The 15,306-nt window shown below is 42.1% G+C and overlaps 1 long non-coding RNA gene across 1 annotated transcript in view; it reads right to left on the bottom strand.

The window, feature by feature from the left end:
- The window catches only part of LOC119873583, a 118,205-nt gene extending 112,197 nt beyond the window's left edge, over positions 1-6,008 (bottom strand). Inside the window, exon 1 of the long non-coding RNA XR_005365327.1 lies at positions 5,957-6,008. This is a non-coding gene — a long non-coding RNA (uncharacterized LOC119873583). The remainder of the gene's footprint in view (positions 1-5,956) is intronic.
- Positions 6,009-15,306: the final 9,298 nt, after the last annotated feature.

Below are 15,306 nucleotides of genomic sequence, written 5' to 3'. Positions count from 1 at the left end.
TTTCCCACTCCACATATTCTTCTCCATGGTGACCTTGTCATCTCCCAATTAAAGATGGCATCTAATTACCCTCTTTTGACATTGGACATTGGGGCTGGACATTGTAATTTGTTTGACCAATAGACCATCATGGAAGTAATATTCTTGGACTTCCAACACTAGTTCATAAAAAGCTTGGAGGTTCTGCTTGAGCCTCATGAAATGCTCTGTTCTAAGCCACTTCCCACTTGAATCAGAGCCACCGTGCTGGGAGAAGCCCAAGTGACACAGAGAGGCTATATGTAGGTTCTCTGGTTCACAGCCTCAGTTGAGCTCCCAGCTAACACCACCATCAGCATTCTCAACCACATGCAGGAGTCAACTGAGATCACTGGCCCAGCATAGTCTTAGGGTGACTGCAGCCCCAGCTGACATCTGACTGTAACTGCATGAGTGACTCCAAGTGAAACCTTGCCAGCTCAGCCCAGTCCATCCACAGAACTAAGAGAGTATATATAGCCCCTGACTTTTGAGGTGCTTTTGAGCAACAATAACTATCTGGAACAATGGAATGTAAGAAAATATCTCCAAATGGAAAAAAGTGTGGTATTAGTGAGTTAATAGTAAATAAGAGTTGATTGAAAGGGTACAGGGTAGGCAGAGAGCAGGGAAGATCAGGAGCACAAAAGAAGAAAATAAAAGCATTTAAACAATGTCAGAACAGGAATATATTGTCTCCTTTAGAGAATCAATGAGATATATGGCCATTACAAGTTCAAGTTAAGTTTAGAAGGACAAAAAGTACATAAGTCTAGTCTGTAGTAAACCTATTTGCTGATAGTAAATTGTCTGAAATTACCAGAAAACCAGATATTTAAGAATAAAGAAATGTTAAGAATGCAGTTGAAAAAGAAAATATTTTCTAAGTAAAATTATGAGTAGACAAATGAATATTTCTATTCCTACAGAGCTCTACCTACTTTGAAACCTGGAGCATGGGGGATCCCTGGGTGGGTCAGCGGTTTGGCGTCTGCCCATGGCCCAGGGCGTGATCCTGGAGTCCCGGGACCAAGTCCCACATCGGGCTCCTTGCATGGAGCCTCCTTCTCCCTCTACCTGTATCTCTGCCCCTCTCTCTCTCTCTCTCTCTCTCTCTCTCATAAATAAATAAAATCTTAAAAAAAATAAACCTGGAGTAAAGATTCTGTGACCATAAATACTGCATCAGAAAATTAGTGAAGACCATACAGCCCCTTTGGCAATGATTTCTAGAGGACAGTTTTCCAGGTGGACAGGTAAACAAGAACATTTCCAAATGTCAGTTCTTTACTCCGCTGGATAAATACAGCACTGTATCAGAAACTCAAGCTGTGACCCTCTCTTTTCATATTTAGTATTCTTTCAAAAAAATAATGATTCTGAAATTGGATTTGGATGACAATTGCTTTTGAATCAAAACACACACAAAAAAGAATATTGCACAGTGTATTCTTGTCCCAATTTTTATCATGAAACACTGATTCCATAGTGGTTTTCACCATCAAAATATAATTTTATTACATTAGAGCCAACTTGCAAAACATATAAAGCACAGATGAATGTTATTTCAAGGTGCCATTTCGTGATCCAACTTCCCTTTTCCAATTCTTGAATTAATCTCCAAACACTGGTCCACGTATAACAATTGTTTGGCACACATGCTGCTACTCTCCTCTATCTGTGTTAGGAATCACTAATCAATTTTGGCTTTTCTTCTCTCTAAGCAGGGCACAACCTCAGAATTCTTCTCAACACACAATGACCCAGGCTACTACCAGTCAATCAGAAGAAAACTTTTTGTTTCCTTGAATTTCCCACCTTGATGTTGAATCAGGATAATTATCTCTCTATATATAACTATATTTATCTTCATTACTAGCTTTCTAAATTTGGTGGGAAGAAGAAGAAGAGAATCTCCTTACTGACTATATGCTGTGAGATATTATTTTATAGAAAGAATTTTTGTTTTGTATAATAACTGATTTCCCTTTTAAAAACTGCAAACTCTCATGTTACCATATATCATGTGATCCGGACCCCATGGCAGTTAAGATCAAAATGGTGATTCTTCATAACAAACATCAGAAATGTTCTTATTTTTAAATTTTTTTCAACTCATGTAAAAAAGATTGCTGGAGAATTTCTGGAGGATTTCTGGAGAATTTGAAAAATAATAATAAATATTACTTTTTAGAGACATGCATTAACTGGCACTGTACTGTCTAGAACTTCCATGGCAAGAGTCTGGGATGATTTTTCAACCCATAGAATCCATCCAGAGAGCTACACAAGTCTGTCACTAGGGTCAGCTCATAACCCTAGTTGAGTAAATAGGTATATTCAAAGTGGACCTGGGCAAATTAATCAATACAGGGCAAAAAGTAGCCATTTTTTTTTCAGTTATTATTTTTAAGGTACTTTGCTAGTCATCATGGAGAATAGGAGGTATTAAAGTGAGTTTTTCACTACTTTAGTTGGTAATAAATTGAAGAAGTTAAACAATTATCTAAGCAGCATGGTGATAAATAGTATAAGCCCAGGGGCCCCAGTTATTTTCCACAAGGACTGAATTTTTACCTTCTGAAAGTCTCAAGAGAAGCCAAGAGTGATGACAAGAGCCCTGGTACTCGCAACCTACAAGGTCAATGTGTTTCAAATATAGAATCTGTCTGGACCAAGGGAGAGAACATAGAAGACTCCTAACTCTGGGAAACGAAGTAGGGGTGGTGGAAGGGGAGGAGGGCTGGGGGGTGGGGGTGACTGGGTGGCGGGCACTGAGAGGGGGCACTTGACGGGATGAGCACTAGGTATTATTCTGTATGTTGGCAAATTGAACACCAATAAAAAATAAATTTATTATTTAAAAAAAAGAATCTGTCTGGATTGCTACTAAACTCTACTTGGACAAGAGTGAGGTGACTGAGCATCTCTAAGCATTAGTTTTCTCATTGGTAAAATTGAAATAATATTAATAGTCACCTCATAGGACTGCTACAAGATGAACTATGATAGGGGAGCCTGGCTGGCTCAGTCAGTAGAGCATGCAACTCTTAATCTTAGAGTTGTAGGTTTGAGCTCCACATTGGTGTAGAGATTACTTAAAAATTAAAAAATATATATAAAGATGAAATAAGATAATGTATGAAAGAGGTTAGCATGGAGCCCATCATGGAGTGGGTGCTCAATAAATGTTTTATTATCATATCAGCATTATACTGCCAGATGCTCCAGCAAATTGCACATGTTGAAATGGGAATGTCATGGAGGACAGTATTCTTACAACTGTAATTGGTTTGGAGGTTGACCTCTCAGCTGTTTGATAATCATCTATAGATAGTCAATTCCATAAATGTAGACAAAAACCAATGTGACCTGATGTAATCAAGAGCAGTTTTATGCTGGAAATAGCACTTTCACTGTGCCTTAACTAATGTGTAGACACAGGATAGGTAGAGAAGAAAATACAAGCAAGAATACCTTGGGGTACAAGGTGTCTGGAAAACAGGTCATGCATTTGTAACTCCAGAACCTTCTGGAGCCATCAGAGTGAAAAAGGCTTGGGTGAGTTGCCCTGGCTGCTGCCAACACCTATCTGGCCCACAGCAGAAGAGGCAATCAAAGAGCATACGGGGGCAGAGGGGGTTTGGATCATTACAATACATAAGTGACTTGGCACATAGGCAATAGGCCTTCAACCTTAGTTACACACTCTTGAGAGTGTGTGAGCTCAAAATACGAAACAATGAGCAAATCTAAAAATCAACATTCACTAAGAATCTACCAAGGAAGAGACCAAGAAAAATAAAACATACTCCATTCACTCAAGTTTTCTACAATCTACTTAGAGGCCCAATATACAGGTGCACAAGGTGGCACCCAGATTTTGTTACCAGGTAAAAGTGCAATAAAAATTCAGGAAGGAAAGAAATTATCCCAGGCTGGGGTAGTCATTGGAGGATCCATAGAAAAGGTAGGATTTCAGGTGTGCCAGGAAGGAATACACTAGGCTTTGTTTAGGCCAAAAGGAAAGCCAGTTTGGTGCAGGCACAGGTATAGTGTATCAGTAAGAAATGCAGCTTCAATGTCACAGAAGGTAAAGGCAGGAGAGCTATCAGATAGAAGACAGCATAAATGAGGGGAGGGAAGTATAAAGAATCTGAAGGAAAAACCAACTCATGTCTAGATGCTTTATAGGAACCATCTCATTTAACTTAAAAAAATTCTGGGATGTCTGGGTGGCTCAGTGGTTGAGCATCTGCCTTTGGCTGGGGGTGTGATCCCAGAGTTCCGGGCTCCTTGTGGGGAGCCTGCTTCTCCCTCTGCCTATGTCTCTGCCTCTCTCTCTCTGTCTCTCATGAATAAATAAATAAAATCTTTTTAAAAATAATAACTTACTAAAATTCTGTGAAATAGCATCATTTGGGGCTCTCTAAGAATACCCTCAGATTCAACCACATATAAACCACATCATTAGTTTAAACTACCTGGTGTGGCTCAAAGCCTCAGGTAAACAAAAAGGCTTTTAATAAGCAGGATTTTCTGGGGCACTTGGGTGGCTCAGTGGTTGAGCGTCTGCCTTTGGCTCAGGTCATGATCCCAGGGTCCTGGGATCGAGTCCTGCATTGGGCTCCCCGCATAGAGTCCGCTTCTCCCTCTGCCTATGTCTCTGCCTCTCTCTGTGTGTCTGTCAGGATTAAATAAGAAAAAAAATTTTAAGTAAGCAGGATTTTCTAAGAGCCTAGAGATTATTTCTAAGAGGTCAGGCAAGGGCCCCACCTTTCTCTGAAATGTTCAGGGTTTGGACAATGTAAACCTGTTGAGCTAATCCTTCCCTGAACAAATAGATATTATCTTATAGTTAAGCAAATGGATTCTCTGAAAGGTTAGGTTACTTTTGCAATATCTAGTGGATATAAATCTGTACCCAGGATTCAAGTCTACTTTTGTTTGGATCCAAAATCTGCCCTTTCCACTATAACACACTGCTTCCTCCACAGGACACTGAAAGTCAAACAGGTAATCAGATATACTTCTGAAAAAATCCTGGTGTCAATACAATTCTAAAGCAAGGAAATGGCACATGGAAATCAGCGTTCTATGAGGGCTTCAGAGGTACTCTTCAACACTAAGGGGGAAAAATGATTTGCAAAAGGGAAGAGGAAAAACAGTTACCAGCTAAGAGATGTTTGCAGCAATCCAGGTATACCAAAGAAGGGATATGCAAGACATTTCCAAGAAAAGAAATCACAGGGCTTCGCTAAAGACTGGATACTGGGATTTGCCATGACACGGATGCAGCTAGAGTGGATGATGCTTAGTGAAACAAGTCAGAGAAAAACATATACCATATGATTTTGCTCATATGCGGAATTTAAGAAATAAAACAGATGAACTTTGGGGAAAGGGGACAAAAAGAGAAGGAAGCAAACCATAGAGGACAAACTGAGGGCTGCTGGAGGGGAGGTTGGTGGGGAATGGGTTAAACGGGTGATGAGCATTAAGACTTATTCCTCAGCCCTAAAGGTAAGATACTGGAGGAGACATTCACCAATGACCAAGGCACTGGTAGTGTTATTTCCATGTGAAAAAAAATGTTCTAATTCATAGCAATCCTGAAACCCAGTACAGAAAATAAAATCAACCACAGGAGGTTGCACATCTATTAAATTATAAAACTATATTCTTTCCTCATCCTTCTCTGGCAGGGTCACATCTCAGAATGAAGTCAGTGGTAGGCAGTAGTAGTAGTAGTGACACTTCTAGGTGAGTGACTATTTTTGCGTTGAAGCACGTTGTACAGTGATCTAAGGAACCCAAGTTATTCTGGAATAAAAAATACAACTTCGACCCAATCTGTTTACATAGGAGGAGATAGTTTGCAGCCAGGAAATGCCCCTATTAGACACCCCCTTGCTTTCTCTGCCAGGCTAGTCATTACCTTGCTCTGCGGCATCCTGCGCAGTGATCTGAGGGCTCTCGCTGAAGAAAATCTCTGACTTATAAATCTATAAATATGGGACCAGAGAGTTTATCATATCCAGGAAATGTCATGAGAGTAGTTATTACAGGAACTATTGGCCCTCTGGGAAATTGCAGGATTTCTTGGATTCAATTTCTGAATATGAGCCAGAGACAGATCCAAACCAAGCAATATGGATTGGTGACTAGAGAAAGACTCACTAACCCTTCTTCCCTGAGAATATTTTTACCAAAAGGCCCCAATGATTTTGATGATTTGTCTTACCACGTATAGTTCAGTTTCTTAAATACAGAGCATAGCAATTACCCTGTTCTACCGAACACATCACTGAAAGTGAGTCAGAATTCACATTCTTCTGCAACAACCCCTGCAAGATAAGATGTAGATTTTAAGGGTCTGCCTGCTTATTCCTTCTACCTCCTTCCTGGTCCTACCCCCCAGACGCACCATGAGTCAAGCCACTAAAAACTCCGTCGTCTCATTTGAGTCCTTGCACAAGCTGTTCCCATTGCCTGGAGTGTCTTGGCAGGCCTCCAGCTTTTTTGAGAGGCTAATTCTTACTCATCCTTCAGAATTTCGCTCAGAGCCACTGCTCCAGACTGTCTTCTCTGGGCTCCCAGCTCCCATCTGAGAGGTCATTCCCCTTCTGTGCTCTCCAGGCAATCTGTGCTCACCTCTCCCACAGCACTGATACTGAACCAGCCCCATGTCCAGTACTACCACCAGACCATGATTTCTCTGAAATGAACCATGGTATCTACTCCTCTGAGGTCCCCAGGATACCATACAGGTAATATTTAGCACCTAACAGTCGCTAATAAGGGCTATGAAATGAATATATGGATACATACAATTCAATACCTTTAAAGCCACAATCTGTTACTGGAAAATATTGGGAGCCCAAATAGACACGTCATAATGAGGTGGGATCCAAGTACCATATTGGCTTCTACGAAAGATTTCTCTGCTTCCAATCTTGTCCTCACCATCCATTTGGACTCTGCCACAGAATACTCTCTCTGAACAAAAGCCATCCTGTGCATGGTCCTTCATGATCTGGCCTGGATTACTTTTCTGGTTTTGCCCCTCCCCCGATATCCCACTATGGCCTTATTAGTCCACTTGCAGTTCTCAGGGCACATCATGACCGCTCCTTCACAGTGCCCACTCACAGGAAGCACTTGGTCATGGTTTGTTTAACAAGGAGAGAAGGCCAAGCATGTTGTAACGTACTAAAGCTCATAGATTGCAACCGAGGGGGAAAATCTTAGCTACATTTGGGTTTAATAACGTACTATATACTAGGCACTGAGTTAAGTACCATGATAACAAAGGTGAATAAAGCATGTTCCCTGTCCTCACAGAATTTACTGAATAATGGGGTAAAAAAGACACATAAATGGATCATTTATTTTTAATGATGAATGCAATAAAATAAATTGACTATAATAAAATTATGCACAGTTCAGAAAAGACTTCATAGAGAAGAAGATTCTTGGGCAAGTCTTGAAGGATGAATAAGTCTATCAGTTTAAGAAAGGGTGCCTCAGAGGGCACTTGGGTGGCTCAGCTGGTTAAGCATCTGACTCTTAATTTCAGCTCAGGTCATGATCTCAGGGTCCTGGGATTGAGCCCCACGTTGGGCTCCATGCAGAGCGTGGAGCCTACTTAAGACTCTCTTTCTCCCTCTCCTTCTACCCCTCCCTCAACTCGTGTGCTTTTTCTGTCTATATTAAAAAAAAAGAAAGAAAGAAAGAAAGAAAGAAAGAAAGAAAGAAAGAAAGAAAGAAAGAAAGAAAGAAAGAAAGAAAGAAAGAAAGGTGTCTCAGGCAAAAGCAATCAAAGGCATAGGGCCATGAAACAATATGGCATAAAAGCTATGAGTGACATAAGCAAAGGATGATGGTGGCCTGAACTAGAGCAATTGTAACAGACATGGAGGGGAAGGGATCATTTCAGGAAGTAGATATAAACAGCATCCTTGCTGATGATAGAATGGTGAGGGGTGGAGGGGGAAAAGTAGCAAGATGGTGGAGAAGGAGCAGGTATGGAGTGGGGTGGGAGAGGAAAAGAATTCCAGTTCCAACATGTAGACTTCAGATGCCTGGGAGACATCAAGTCACCATGAGCAGTAGATAGTTGATATCCAAGCAGACATGCTGCTGGCAATTTGCTATACAACCCAGGTTCTTATCATCAGAGTAAGAAACCTAAAGTGGTAAGAGGAAATGAGACTGCTCCGGAGAGCACATACAGAAGCAGCAGCAAAGACCCAAAGACACAGCTCCGAGTCACAGAGAAAAGCAAAGAAGGACCAGCCCAGGAAGACAATCGAAGGAAGTAGGAAGAAACTGCATGACCAGAGGTGACCAGTTCATGAAAGTCAAGGGCATAGACTTCAAAGAAAAAGAAACCAAGAGTGAAAATTGCAGTAGAGTAGTCCAAAAAAGATAAGAACAAGAAAATAATCACAGGGCTTGGCAAGGTGAATGCCATTGGGCTGATGCTTATGTTGGAAGAGTCGGTGGAATGATGGGGGCTGATGCCAAATTGCAGGTGAGGAAGGGGAGGCAGTGTGCGCACGATGACCCTGAAGGACGCCTGAATGGGATAAGAAGAAAAGAAATAGGGTAATAGGGGAGGTGGGCAGGCAGGTGGGTCCTGCCGGTGGTGCTTCTGTGGTCACGGGGAAAATTATATTAGGAAGGAGTGATGAGAATATGGGGACCTGGGGAGGTCCCTAAAATGCCCTAAAAATGCCCTCCCTAAAAATGCCCTCCTCGCTGCCTTGTATTCCATATCCTACGTGCCCCCTCAGTCTCAGCCCCGTGCCCAACACACAGGCGTCCGATGTCTGCTCGGTGGGCAGGTGAGCCATGAAGCAATATCCCCCAGGGAGCCCGCAGAAAGCGATCAAGGGACTAGTGGGAGACACTCAACCACAAGAGAGACACTTAATTCTCTGAAACAGAAAGATATGAAGGAAAATAGATTTTCATGCCAGAACTTTCTTACATTAATTTTGTGGACTGGCAAATACAAGTATTTGAAATCTGCTAATTAATTGTCAGGAGTTACTATTTTATTTACTGTTTCAGGATTTCTCAAATAGACATTTTCAGGATGGTAAAATATATTCTTCCCAGACTTCTGGTCTATTTTTCTAGCATATCATTCCGTAAAAAACATTAAGCCCCTTACGAACATGAACCTTGACTTTTTTTTTTTTTAAGATTTTACTTTTAAGTAATCTCTACATCTGACATGGGGCTTGAACTCACAACACCAAGATCCACAGTCACATGCTCCACCCACTGAACCTGCCAGGAACCTCTTCAGACTTAATTTTTTTTTTTTTTTTGAGTTCTGGCTTGCAACAACACTAAGAGGCAGGTACAGAGAGTTCCCACTTACTCCCTACACAATATACATATCCCACCTCCCCCAATTACCAACATCACCAGAATAGAACTTTTTTTTTTTTTCAGAATGGAACATTTTTAAACTAAGAATGCAGCTACACTGACACATCTTAATCACCCAAAGTCCATAGTTTACACTAGGGTTTGCTCTTGGTGGTGTACATTCTAGGAGTTTGGACAAATGTATAAGGACGTGTTCCATTGTTATAATATCACACAGAGTATTTTCACTGCCCTAAAAATCCTCTGTGCTGTTTATTCATTAATCTCCCTCTCCCCTCCCAGCAACTATTAATCGTCTTACTATATCCATAGTTCTGCCTTTTCCAGAATGTTCTATCGTTGGAATTCTAAAGCTTGTTATTTTTTCAAATTGGCTTCTTTCACGTAAGAACATGCATGTAAGGGACGCCTCAGTGGCTCAGCTGATTGGGTGTCTGACTCGATTTTGGCTCATGATCTCAGGGTCATGGGACTGAGCCCTAGTTAGGCTCTGCACTGAATGGTGAGAGTGGAGCCTGCTTGAAATTCTCTCCCTCCCTCCCACTCTGTCCCTGTCCCCAGCTTGTGCATTCTCTCTAATAATAATAATAATAATAATAATAATAATAATAATAAATAATATATGCATTTAAGTTTCCTCCATGTCTTTTCATAGCTTGATAGCTTGACTTTTGTTATCCCTTACAACACTTAGTCTCCTATACTGAATAAATGCTTCATGAATTTATTAATTAAATATTACTACAGTCAGAGTCAATGTGATCATATTGGTTTCAGAACTCTGGTAAAGTGGACTATATACTTCATATAGGAACTTCAAACGTCAGGACTATGTATAGGTTCGATAAGTCAGGAAGTCGTCAAAACATCACAGACGTGACTATGTAACACATTTGATACACATTTGCCTCAAAATGGTCATTGAATGAACTGAAAATGCTTCTGGAAAACACCTACATTTCTTCTCTTTCAGGTGCTCCACTACTAGCATTCAGGGCATGGCACCAAGAGAAAATGTTTTCAACTTTCTCAAATCTCTTACCATCCCCAGACCACAGCCCCCCTCCATGTGCCAAAACTTTCTGCCTCAAACTTTCTCCCACCTGCAGTCACCGAGCCAACATCTACTCATCCTTCAAGATCTGGTACCAATGTCACCTTATTTATAAAGCCCTTCCGAGCTCTGTGTCTCACCCTTCAGTGGCGATTCCTTTATTATGACCCTAATCTGTTGCATTATCATTATTAATCAGATGAGTTCAACCAAGTATTCCTTTTCATGTTTATACGCCAAATACCTGCTACACACAGTGGCTTGGTCCAAGGTGGGAGCTGTAGATGTGGCAAAAAGTGGTTGACTTTAGGTTATATTTTGAGGATAAAGCCAATAGGATATGATGATGTCAACTGGACGTGGTGCATAAAAGAAAGAGGAGCCAAGGCTGGCACTAAGGTTTTTACCTTGAGTGTCTAGAAGTGTGGAGTTCCTATTACCTGACATGGGGAAGACTATGGGAATAGCAGGGCAGGCATTCAGTTTTAAGTTGAGATGTCCAGTAAGCACCCAAGCGGAGAGGCAGTTGGATATATGAGTTGAAGGGGAAAGGTCTGTGCTCTATCAGCTTGGAAGTCGTCAGTATATAAATGTTATTTAAAGCCATAAGCGTAGGTGAAATCTCCAAGGCGTAAATATAAGTAAGCAAGAGAAGAGGCCCAAGGACTGAGTTGACACTCCAGCTCCAACATGGGTATTTTGACAGTCTCAAGTAGTGGCTTATGCAGCAGAAGATAAAGTTGGGGGAAACCAGGAGCGCAATGCTTGGTGTCCTGAAAATTACATAGGGAAATATTTCAAGGGGGAGAGTGTGATCTATCCCGGGGAGGTTCACTGGCTTTAGGAAAGCGGAGGTCACTGATACTCTTGGTTAAAAGGTTTCTGGAGTCATGGAAGTGGAAGCCTCATCAAAGTAAGGGCAGATGGCAGGAGGAGGAGAAGCCTCTGAGATACCATTATGCGGACAACTCTTTAAAGGAGTTTGGGTGTAAAGATGAGCAGAGAAATGACAGTAACTAGAGAGGAATCACCAAAGGTTTTAATTGGTTTTGGTATTTAAGGATGATTCCTATTGCAGAATGCTTAGTATTAATAAGAATGATCTAGCAGATAGGGGGAGAATTGATGAAGCATTAAGAAGAACCCGAATGAAGGGGTGCCTGAGTGGCTCAGTTGGGATCCAACTCTTGGTCTCAGCTCAGGTCATGATCTCAGGGTCATGGGATTGAGCTCCGAGTGAGGCTCCATGCTTCGCTTAGAGCCTGCCTAAGACTCTCTCTCTCCTCTCCCTCCACCCCTCCCCTTGCCCCCACTCTCATGCTATCTTTTGCGCTCTCTCTCTCTCTCAAAAAAAAAAAATCTTAAAAAAAAAGAAACCCTAAATGAAGTTCTAACTAATTACAGGGTAATTAATAGCCAGTGTCTTTGAGCAGCTGAGGATTGATGGGGATCCAGGAGACAAGTGAAGGGACAAGGCTTAGGGATGCAGACAGTAGCAGGACGGAGAGCAGGATGTGGGCAGGTGGGGATAGGTGAAGAAATTCTCTAATTCCTCCTATTTACTTAGTCAATAGGAAGCAGGGTCATCAGATGAGAGTGAGATGGAGGAGGTGATAAAAGTTTGAAGAGAGAGACAATGTGAAATAATTTTCTAAGACAATATTTCTCGGACTTTTTTTTTTTAAGCAGGCTCTACACCCAACGTGGAGCCCAGTGTGGGGCTTGGACTCACAACCCTGAGATCAAGAACCTGGGCTGAGATCAAAGTCGGATGCTTAGTCAGCTGAGCCACCCAGGCACCTCTTGAATTTTTTTCAATGCCAAGTACATTTACACCTCAGCCCAGCACACATGCACATGTAAATGTACCTATGACGAGGGATGAAGTAAGGGGATTGATTATAGGATGTCGAAGCTTGGAATCCAGGCCAGGTATGGCTGTCAAGTGAGGTCACGAGGGAGAGTGAGAGAAGGAGAAAAGCTGGTCAGGTCAGGGGCCTGAAGGTCTGGAGGGGTTGGAGAAGTGAAGACAGCGTCAGAGAGACGGAGCTAGAGAAACAGGCCATGGTGGGAGGGAAGAGGGTGCTTGAAAGTGACGTTAAGGGAGGAAAGTCATTTTTGGCCAACGCAGGGGCCAGTGTGACCGTGGGAGTGACGACTGAGGTACCGATAAAGGACAAGATCCCAGGAGAAAAGGAGTTTACGGAAGCAAGAGCATGGTGTGTTGAAAGAATCATTTATCTGGATACTGAAATAACCAAAATTTGTTACAGGAGTTTTAAGAAGATGATGGCAGTGAGCCAGGAGCTAAAAATATTCAAGAAACAAGGAGGAGGGACAGAAGTCAACGATGAGGCAAGCAGGGGTTGCAGAACAGTCTGATGACAAGGAGTTCAAGCTGGAGTTTTCAGGAGGCAGGAGACTGGTTGGCATGGTGATGGGGGGCCAGAGAGGCCTCCTGGGCCCCTGGCGAGAGGGCCTGGGAGGGAAACTGAGACAGGCAGGGAAGCAGGGTCCTCAGCTCTCCACTGAGCAAAAAAGTAAAAAGAATACTCAGAGGAGTGGACAGCCTATGAATTTTGCAGATGACAGCCCTTGAGCACAGCAACGTTTTCCAAAGTGGGAAGGGGCGAGAAGTGGGCCTGGCTCGCAGCCGTACAGAACCATACGACCATGAGCATCTAGATCAGTGGCTCAGGAAAGAAAGCCGAATAAATCAAACAACTTCATCCAAATACGCTGCACGTACATGAACGCCAGTCCTTTCTAACCACATGATAGAGAAAATTGCTTCGATTCTCTCTTTTCCTTTAGAAGCTGTCAGCACGGTTGACAGTTACATGACATTCTTTACCACCTCTGGCCTCTCATTCTCTTTTAAACAGATTTTTCTCATTCTTTAACACTCTCAGCTCTGTACTCAGAAATAAATGCACTGGATTTAACAATTTAGCTAAATTTCACAGAGGGGAAAACTTTTCACTTAATATTAGCTCAAAAACCAAATATCAATGTCAATGTGAGACAAGATTCCATCAAAATCCTAGAGGCGAACACAGGCAACACCCTTTTTGAACTCGGCCACAGTAACTTCTTGCAAGATCCATCCATGAAGGCAAGAGAAACAAAAGCAAAAATCAACTATTGGGACTTCATCAAAATAAGAAGCTCCTGCACAGCAAAAGATACTGTCAACAAAACTCAAAGACAACCTACAAAATGGGAGAAGAGATTTGCAAATGACGTATCAGATAAAGGGCTAGTATCCAAGATCTATAAAGAACTTATTAAACTCAACACCAAAGAAACAAACAATCCAATCCTGAAATTGGCAAAAAAAAAAAAAAAAAGAACAGAAATCTCACAGAGGAAGACATAGACTTGGCCCACAAGCACTTGAGGAAATGCTCCGCATCACTGGCCATCAGGGAAATACAAATCAAAACCACAATGAGATACCACCTCACACCAGTGGGAATGGGGAAAATTAACAAGGCAGGAAACCACAAATGTTGGAGAGGATGTGGAGAAAAGGGAACCCTCTTACACTGTTGGTGGGAATGTGACCTGGTGCAGCCACTCGGGAAAACTGTGTGGAGGTTCCTCAAAGAGTTAAAAATAGACCTGCCCTACGACCCAGCAATTGCACTGTTGGGGATTTACCCCAAAGATTCAGATGCAATGAAACGCCGGGACACCTGCACCCCGATGTTTATAGCAGCAATGGCCACAATAGCCAAACTGTGGAAGGAGACTCGGTGTCCACGGAAAGATGAATGGATAAAGAAGATGTGGTTTATGTATACAATGGAATATTCCTCAGCCATTAGACACGACAAATACCCACCATTTGCTTCTACGTGGATGGAACTGGAGGGTATTATGCTGAGTGAAGTAAGTCAGTCGGAGAAGGACAAACATTATATGGTCCCATTCATTTGGGGAATATAGATAATAGTGAAAGGGAATATAAGGGAAGGGAGAAGAAATGTGTGGGAAATATCAGAAAGGGAGACAGACCATAAAGACTCCTAACTCTGGGAAACGAACTAGGGGTGGTGGAAGGGGAGGAGGGCGGGGGGTGGGGGTGAATGGGTGACGGGCACTGAGGGGGGCACTTGATGGGATGAGCACTGGGTGTTATTCTATATGTTGGCAAATTGAACACCAATAAAAAATAAATTTATAAAAAAAGAAAAAGATATCAATTCTCTATCAGAAAGTTGTTAATCAGAGGCGCCTGAGTGGCTCAGTGGGCCAAGTGTCTGCCCTCGGCCCAGGTTATGATCCCAGGGCCCTGGGGTCGTTGGTGGGTCACCTGTTTGTCCCTCTCACTCTGCCTCTGCCTGTCGCTCCCCCTGCTTGTGCTCTCTCGCTCTCTCTCTCACTCTCTCTCTCTCTCTCTGTCAAATACATAAATAAAATCTTTTTTTAAAAAAGTTAAACACAAATAAATATTAAATGAAAAAGGCTGAAGTTTGGCACCAATTAATATACTTCAAAGAAAACCTAAATTTATTACAGAGCTCGGGCAGAACCACCTCAAATTCATGCAAGGATATGGCTCATTCATCAAAAAGTTCCAATTTTTGTCATATACAAAATGCAACGTGGGCCCCACCCACTGGACACTTCATGTTACTGCAACGTTGCCCTTCAGCGCAAGGGCGAAAGTTCTCATTCATTCTATATTATTATTTATTGGCAAATGTTCTTTATTGTCTTCTCTAGGCCAGGGACGTTTCCAGATCTTTACAATAGTAAAGACAAAAGACAGAAATCTCTGTCTCCGCGAAGACTATACTTCGTATATGTACTTAGTGTATGAT

Source organism: Canis lupus, chromosome 10 (genome assembly GCF_011100685.1).
Source record: "Canis lupus familiaris isolate Mischka breed German Shepherd chromosome 10, alternate assembly UU_Cfam_GSD_1.0, whole genome shotgun sequence".
Classification (NCBI taxonomy): Eukaryota; Metazoa; Chordata; class Mammalia; order Carnivora; family Canidae; genus Canis; species Canis lupus.
This window is presented reverse-complemented; position numbering and strand designations above follow the sequence as displayed.